Below are 9,451 nucleotides of genomic sequence, written 5' to 3' on the forward strand. Positions count from 1 at the left end.
AATAGAAGGGATTCTGGTGCCGCCGTCGACGCCAGCAGGAAGGGGGTTGCGCATGAGTTGGAAACTCCTGGAAGGTTCTCACTGTCATGAGTGGAGATAGAAGACTCGACGGGTCTTGAGATTTTGAGAGGGACGCCGTGTGTGAGCGTAACCCCGATCTCGGGACATGTGGTTTAATTAATTAATCTTTCGATAAACAGTTCGAGTTGATTATCTTTGACACAAAATCGGTCAGCCAACAAATATGTTTAATGATGTTATTAATATCAGTGGTTTACTAAAATATCACGATACTAAATACCAATATTTGATGACATGGGGGTAATAATTTGGAATCGTAAATCTCTTTAAGCACCACATACGTTACGGATAATAAATAAAATGGAATTTATGTAATTTAAGATACCCACAAACAATGCTCATTATATCAACCTACATTAACTCCTATTTAAAACTTAGGGTTTCCGTTGCTGTTATAATCCTAATGGAAATTTCATTAGGTAGTAGATTTTCGAGATATCTGCATTATCAAACTAATTTCAACATCACAGTAAACACGTATCAATCCTTACAGTGTAGGCGAACGTTTTGCTATCCATAGCTTTTGGATATAGCCATCAGTATTAATGCGCTTTGTCCCGATTATATCAACTAATTAAATGCATTTGCCATAGTTATATATTTAATTAATGAAATCTATAAGCCGCTTATACTATTAGTGAGAATGTGAGATTATACTGTACGTTGTATATGTATGTGTTTCCGTTCCATTTACGATATTGTTTTAATCTTAATGGTTTGCTTGTGTACAATTAATTTATAAATGAATCATACTGTAATATCTCGTAAAGTGATTGTAATTTTTTATAGGGATTCGTCCAGTTCTGGAAAGATTGCGATTCTACCAAAAGTATTCAGGTAAACCTAAACTTGGTTCAAGAAGATCCTTTATGTCCAGTGCTATTCAAGATGGTGCAATAATCACACCATCAAACTAGAGCGTATACAACAACGGATGCGGAAGCCACATCCTAATAACATTTTCTGCGTGATTGCAGATTCTAGTTACAAAATTGTCTGAAATGCTGCCCAAAAGTTCTGCATCTTAATAAAAGCAGTCATAACGCATTTATCTCTGTATTAAACATGGTAGATCTTTTAGCATACTATTACATTATAATGCTTGTACATCCATTAATATCTGGCTGCAACCTCAGGCGTCAATCTATTTGTAAAGCTTCTCAAAAGTTAATTCCTGCACTGGCTACTTTTTTAAATTTTGGATATTTTAGTAGATGTCTTTTTCGTTAGGTCTATATTTCCTCTTTTAAATAGAGGCAATGAAGTTTTCTGATTAAAGCTGAATGAATGGTTGATGTTCGGGGTAGATTTTTGTTGCGCTCCTGGTATAAAATGTAGGATGAAACAGAGAGAACCATCCGCGGTCTGACAAATAAGTTTGTTTTTATAGCGAACGTCCCGGTTCTATCTAATCTATTCTCGCATAAATTCCGACGGCCATTGTACACCGTCGCTGAGATGCATCTCGTTTTTTGTCTGAAACGGCGCAGCCGAACTGTACCGCCCCGTTTTTGGCAGCGCTTAATCCCGGGTTAAATTATTGGCAACGCTTTTACTCGAGCAATTTGCTTCAGAAAACTAAAAAGAATTTTTTCCGCCTATTTGCTATTTCCAAAAACCACTAATAATTACGTATATATTGGAGGTAAAATTAATACTAGACTGAATTGGCATGATGTGGTGTTATACCACCATAGCAAAAATATCTTCTACATTAACATAAATTATCTTTTTGACGAAAAATTATTTGGTAGCAAAGGTATTCAAATGACAAATGCACAAAAGAAAATAGTATGTAGCTATTTACATGACCTAATAAATTTTCAACTTAAACAACAAATTTTCTCTTAATCTTTTCGAAACAAGAATCTATGACACTCATTTATCGGATCATTGTGCTCAAGGCATTGTTGTGCCTATTCATCCTGTAAGCCATACTTCTAAAGTAACCCGACCAATTACTAATATTGGTACTGTGATTTTTTTTGATACTTTTGTCAATTATGTAAGGTAATAAAAAATTTAAGCTTTTCATGACCATAATAGGGGTAAAGATAAGTCGTAGTATTTTTGCAAAAAAAATATCTGGTTTGATAGACGGGACATTTTCAAAGACAATTCAAAATAACTTTAACAACATTATTACACCTTATTAACATTATTTATCATAGTTCTCAAAAGGGTTACAATATTTATAATGATTTCTCAGTTAATTGAAGCGTTAGAATTTTATTACAAATATTAATTTTTACAAAATACGGGCGATTTGTTACATTAACGTATTTTAAGGCTTCCCCATAAATGCGCGATTGACGTTAATAACACCCGATTATGTAACATGTATTCGGTGGTTGAAATCCTCAGTTCAAAAGCTTTTTTAATCCTTAGTTTGTAACCGAATTAAAACAATTACAATTCAACAACACGTTGATACTTTAGATTTAATTTTCTGAAAATCGCTTTAAAAACCTTATTGACATTTCTCGGTAGATGAAGCTTTTGCACCGGTGGTACACTGAACTGGAGCTACACAATGGCAAAACGTTGTGGGCAATATCCGAAGGTCCTAATTTACCGGAAGTAATACGCGGTACGAGTCCGCTGAGGCAGATCGGCATTAATTCGCCCCAATATTACACGGCGCACAGTGCAGATTTTGCGGCATGAGAACGCTTAATGTACCGCACAGTGGACGCCGCCAGCTCGGCCAAGAGAAACTTCCGGCGATAACAACGAAGGCCCGAAAACCGAATGCGGAGCTAAACAGCGTGATTCTATATCTGGGAGGTACGATAAAACGACTCCACTTGATTCAATTTAGTTCCTGGTAAAGTGAACGCGTGTGAGTACTTCCTCGTATACCTGGGGGAGCGTAAAACTTTCTAGGGGTTGATTCGTAACTCTACCTCGAACCAGAAACAGTTTTAGTTTAAAGGAGGGCTAAAAATTAAACTCTAATGAATTAAACCCGAGTTGGAAATAGCGAAACTTTTTATGATTCTCTTGATTCACAATTTACGAACATATTTCGAATCAAGATTATTTTTTATTATTAATAACTTTGGTTATTAAGTTTTATGTCTCTTTTTATAATAAAAAATTTTAAGTAATAACTCAAAATTACCTTAGTACTTATCCCCTTAAGGGTTAATCGCTCGGTAAAATTTATTATTTCGCTAATTGGATTCCCAAAACTTCGGACTTTAGCCAAAACAGGGCTATTATTCGAGTTGCAAGGGATGGTAGGGCGAAAATACGAAAGCCAAAATTCGAGGCACTTTAAAATTTAAGCGAAACTTAATTATTTAAGGGGTGGCGCAAACGGCGAAAGTAATCGAAAATCGGCGCGCAATTAGCACGGCTTTGTATGTGTTGTTACAGCGCGTTTTGTGCAGAATGGCGCAAGACTAGCACAGTAGTTTATTTATTCAGGGGTTCTCCGATGTTTACAGTCGACTGGAATAGACTAATTGCAACGTTGTCCGAAGTAAATACTCTGAAGTTTGGGTCAACAGGGTGGCCGCCACTGAATTTATCATCTTAAAGGCGATAGAACTTTGCTTCCCTTAACTTAAATTATAAACATTATTTCTAAAATTTAATAAATTAAAACGGATTGTTACTTTACAATTAACAACTAACGAAATTTATTCTCAACTCTTGTTGTAGAGTAGGTAAATGTCATTTTAAAACAAAGGCGTTAATTAATTAATGAGAGGGTGGACATAAAATTTCCCTTGTATATGAAACAAGTACAAGGCAAAGGTAGAAAGAACGAAACTAAGCCGTGAATTATGAATACAGCCTATGTAGCCGTCGGGAAATTCCGAAAGCTCGGGAAAATCGGTGTGCGGACTCGGTATGCATTTTATTCAACATTTCCGTCTACTCATTGTTCCCAATTGGACGCTGGCAAACGATAGTGACGATTTCAAAATTTAATTTTAAATATATTTCGATTACTCCCCGATTATTTCTTAATCTCATTCTGTCGTTGTCTGTTCCAAATGATATTTGCTGAATATAAATTAAATTCGTCCCCGAAAAGCAACAGATTGTTTTGGTATAGCCGCTAAACACGAAACTTAATTTGAATGAGCGCGAAACTCACGATAATCCTTTGCGAGGATTAAACCGGATCGAGAATGAATTAGTCGATGTTTTCTTCGTTTAAATCTTGTAAACGACTCAACGGTTTCATCGAAACATCACAATTTTTAAAACTATTTTAGAAATTCTCAAAGGGAGAAATAAACTTTCAAGTGAAATATATTCTAACATCTTTCGTATGGCTCAGTTCGAAATAAACAGCAGTAAATTTCTGTGAAGGTGAAATCATGCCACGAGATCAACGATGATATATCAGCGTTTTTAACATCGCTGCATTAAGAAAATGAGAAAGATTTTCTCTGCCTCTTCGTTTTCCCCGGCGTGTGCTGCAAAATGTTTCTCTCTCCCCTTCTCTTTGAAATACGGCTCGACCTGCTCGTTGCGTTTTAACTTTTATCTAGTGTAAATTTCGCGCAAAGGAACGACCCCGCCTGCTCTTTCGGCAAATTGTGCGCATTCAAATTGCTAATTTATCGTTCTTCCTTAATATATTTTCATGACCACCAAGGGAGTAAATCAAAATCAAAATAAAATATAAATTTGTGTACAGGGAGTCCCAAATTCGTCGTCCGCATAGGCTATCTCCAAAACTACAAGAGATAAGAGTTTTCTTTTGAACCTCAATTATAGCGTGAAGGAATGTCGGTTTTCTTTTGTACCCCAATTATAGCGTGAAGAAACCCTACTTAAAGCGTGAAGGAATGCAAAGAGAGATGGGTTTCTTTTGAAACCCCATTATAGCGTGAAGGAATGTTGAGTAAGGTTAGTTTTCTATTGTAGCCCTGTTATAGTGTGAAGAAATTCCAATTAAAGCGTGAAAGAATGTTAGGATAGGTCAGTTTTGTTTTCGCCTGTCAATCATCCCGGAAAAAATATTGAACAGGGTTAGTTTTGTTTACAGCTGTCAATCACCTCGTAAAAGAATGTTTGGTAAGGTTAACTTGTTTGTGAAGAAGAAGTTAAACATTTTTTTCAAAAAACGCACAGCTTAACCCGGAAGATTCTAGTTCTAGGTCTAGTGTTAATAGGGTGAAAACAAAAGACGATAGCTGTTCGATGTTTTCGGCATTAACAGTTTTTCCAATACCTATGCGGACAACGAATTTGAGACACCCTGTACAGATTTCAAAAATTATTTTATCAAAATAAAAAGATTCTCATTAAAGACATTTATGATTTTATTAACAAAGTAATTTTCTTGCTCGACTCGGCTCATTCCCTTGTCACTAAAATTTAATCCCGGAATTGTCGCTTTATTAGGGTCCCCGTCCTCAATGAATATATCGTGCAATTGCCGTAAATCCAATTATAATCGTGCGTGAGTCGGGCGGGAACTAACCGTATTTGCTATTTTTCGCTCCACAATTAAGTCTAATTTTCCGTTTCAGCTCTTGAAATAAGAGGGGAATACGCGACGAGATATATTTTGTTCTAGATTAAAAGCAAATTGCTGAAACGCCACCTGGGAGTTTAATTTCTTATTAAACGCATCTCTTCAACGTTAAATCACGCGTTTCAACAAATCCTCGTTTCATCGACACTAACGCTATCATTAAAGTTTTATTTTAAAATTTCTAATAAAAGCGAAATTACCACTCATAAACTTTAACAGAAAAAGTATCTTTTTATTTCGTCGTATGAGAAGTACAGTTACAAAATGGTTATGCGTACTCTTAAGATCCGTCAAAATAATTAAAGGCAAACATCGGCGCATTTTCATTTTACGGGTGCTTTCGTCGAAGCTTTTACGATATAGCTTCTTTCACACGGATTGGTGGACACTGTGTGACCCGCCGGGAAAACCGACAAAAGTCGTATATTCCAAAGTGGCTTGACACCTCAGCTCCGACCAAATTGCAAACCCAACCCGACGAGAAACAAAGGATTACCAGTCAGACAGCCCTTTAAGCCGAAAACAATGAGAGATACAAACACGAATATCACAATGTTTCATAGTTTCAATAAAAAAAGAACAATATATTGCATATAAAATTGATTATGTCACAGCTATGTATCATTGCAACGGAACAAGGACAGGTAAGTCGTAGTGGATCGTTGAAGAAAACAAGCTCGGGACACTTTCGTATGTGCGCACACGTGCTTGAAACCTACAGAAGCAACCAACACACAGAGAAAAGGCAGAGGTCTCGAGGGACCTGGATATTCTGGACGTGTACTGAATTCCAGAACGTCGCTGACGTTATAAGCTTGCCCCCCTGGTGGGCATATTGATACCAATCTCACCGTGCTGACTTTGATCTATCAATGGGATTGGTAGAAAGACGACAAGAACGCGAGTGTGATATTGAGATAAAAAGCAATTCTCTGAACATTCGTATATCATTACCATCTAATTAATTTAAATGGTGATACCCAATAATTTTATTAAATACCTTGTATTTACAAATTTTCGATTTAAAAATGTATAAAAAATTGGATTTTAAACAAACTTTTATGGTTTTTTATGAATTATGATAGGTTTTTGAAGAGATTAGGTTTTGATCCGTCTTTTATTCCAAGAAGATGTTTATCCAAATTGTGTGATGATATTTTGCTATTAGCTGGAGAACCAAACCTTTCAATTTTAATAGAGCACTCAACTATATCTATAACAATATTACAGTTTCATTTTAAGGTGTAATAACCGTTGATAGTTATCTCAATAAATTGAATATTAGATGGTGATGGAATTGAAAGATTGTTTCGTTATAACGTTATATTTATTCATTCTTACTCTACGATTACATAATATAGTAGACTAAAATTTTAAAACTTAATAATGCACCTCCGAATTGCACGCATCGATATTACATAAATTTCGCAATCACTTCCTGTCTTGTATTCCATTACATCTTCATCCTTTTTTTTTTTTAAGTTATGATCCTATTAGTTTATCTTTAATCCGTTTTTCTTTAGTATCTCCTTAATAACTGTTGCACTTTACATTTAATTTTCACTTAAATCACTTAATTTTAATTTATTTGTCTTCACTTGAAATATCTTTGAACAGTTCGTGTAATTTATTTGTTGATTCATTTTTTAATAATACTTTATCATTAAATTTATTACTAACAATATCAGATTTCATATCTAACCTACTTTTTCTTTTTATTTTCGATTCAATTAACTGCATTATTTCAACTTTTGCATTATTCCAAGCTGATTTGAGTATAAATTTTAATTTATTGCAATAATTATCAAAATTATAAATTGGTTGATTATTATTATTTAAGATATTACTTGGCAATTTGCTCTTTTTTTCCAAAAGTTAATTTGTAAGGTGTGTATTTTGTCTCGGATGTACTGTTGTTATATGAAAAACACCAAAACGGTACTCACGAGCTCCATGTGTGCAAAATTTGATGTTTAAATTTTTAAATAAGATCCTAAATGCTTATGAGTATTTTCTATGGCACCCAAGGATTGGTGGCAATTAAAAGACTTATAACTTAGTAATAGCGTTTACGAACTTTTTTAATTGAAACATTAGTTTATCTCATTATTCATGAAATTTTTTACAAGAATCGATAAACTATTTCAGGAAATCGACAAAATAGGTTTAACTATGTATTACAAATTGTGCGCAATCAAAGATACAAGCATTAGTACATTGGTTAGAATATTAGGGAGAGTTGTAAGCCTTTCAAATCATGTGCTTTGAAAATCCGATAGCCTCGAATTGTGGTTGAGTTCTGTTTGGAAACTATTGAAACGACGGAGGCGGTGGCTTCTGCGACGGATGCGAAACAGATCGACTCTAGTCCGGTATTTCGAGCGTTCTGCCACAAGTTGGCGCGACTTCTGGACAACTGCGGGTTGCTTCCGGACCTACAGTTGTGTTGTTGTTCATATGGAGACCGAAAACTTTCAATTAGAGTTTCAATCTGGAAACCCGAACTATCTGATCGTTGAAATACTTAATCAATAGTTTTATTAATACACTAGTTTTTAAAGTTTTGTTTGGTTAAGAACCAATTTTTTCCCGATTGTAAAAACTTTTGGAATCAATGGTTTTGTGATCGAGTTCTTTTAGCGGTCTTATTTACCAGATCGATTTTCTTATTTGCTGTGGGGCTTGGAAAAACCGGGATTCGAGAGAACTTCAGCAGCGCGGGTTTGAAAATTTAGCGCTGTATTGTGTGCGGGCCGGAAGGACTGGAGATTTACTGTGACCATTGTGCAACTGTGGAGCGGGCCTTAGCGTAACGGTCAAACGTGAATGAATTGTGCCCTTTTTATTCAGATATAATTCGTGTGGTGAGCCTGCGGGCGGATTATCATTTTAATATATCACGGCTACTTAATATATCCGGCGCATTGTGTTGCAGCGACCACCCTTCTTATCCCTCGGCCCGTCGGCACTTAAGAGAAACTAGGTCACCCCAGTGGAATATAATTTCGGTTAGAAACTACGTAATAAATTATGATCTTATGAATTAACCGATTAGATCTGTAAAGTCACTGAAAACGTAGATGAAAAAGGCTTTTTAAAAAATCAGGTGGAATTTGTCGCATCTTTACACTCTGCTTATCGCAGGTTTCCGGGCACATTTAATAACACGGTCGGGGAACGTAGTTAGCCAAAGAATTTGAGATTGAATTCCTGGGGCAACTGCCGGAAAATCGGAGCGCCCGGAGCAACCCCCCTTAAATAAGTTTCTTCGCCGCCGAAATATAGCAGCATCCTAATCAGATGGCAGGTTAAAAAGCTTAACGAGCGGAGCTTTTTACTGCTTCACGTCGCCAAGTTTCCGACGGTTCTGTCGCCGCATCTGCGACCGCTTTTTGTGCTCCATTCCTTCCCGGAGATTTCTGTTTGTGTATCGAATTAAATTGGGGGGAAATTTCCTTCCGGTTGTAAGCGAAAGAAAATTGAATTTTTATTTAAGTAGAAGTTATAATGAAATTCCTTGCCTCAATAGTCGCTTAAGTGCACTCAGCGGTCGAAATAAGAATTATATTGTGCGGGATTATGCTGATTATATAATTACTTCTTTAAAGGTCTGAAACAACTCAAAAACTTAAGTACCGGATTATTAAATAATTTTACTTCATAACAGAAAAATTATAATCGTATTTTGTAAGATTATGGCAATACTTCATTTTGAGTTATCTTTCCACTCGTCTTCCGCTTATTTATGATGTCAGAAAACTCGTTATGCAATCAATACATCTGTCCTGCGGTCCATAATTTATTATTCGTAATAAAAATAGCCCCGAGTATTGTGTAATGGTGATGTAGGGCAATAAAATACGACTG

The sequence above is a fragment of the Onthophagus taurus genome, chromosome 10 (genome assembly GCF_036711975.1).
Source record: "Onthophagus taurus isolate NC chromosome 10, IU_Otau_3.0, whole genome shotgun sequence".
Lineage (NCBI taxonomy): Eukaryota > Metazoa > Arthropoda > Insecta > Coleoptera > Scarabaeidae > Onthophagus > Onthophagus taurus.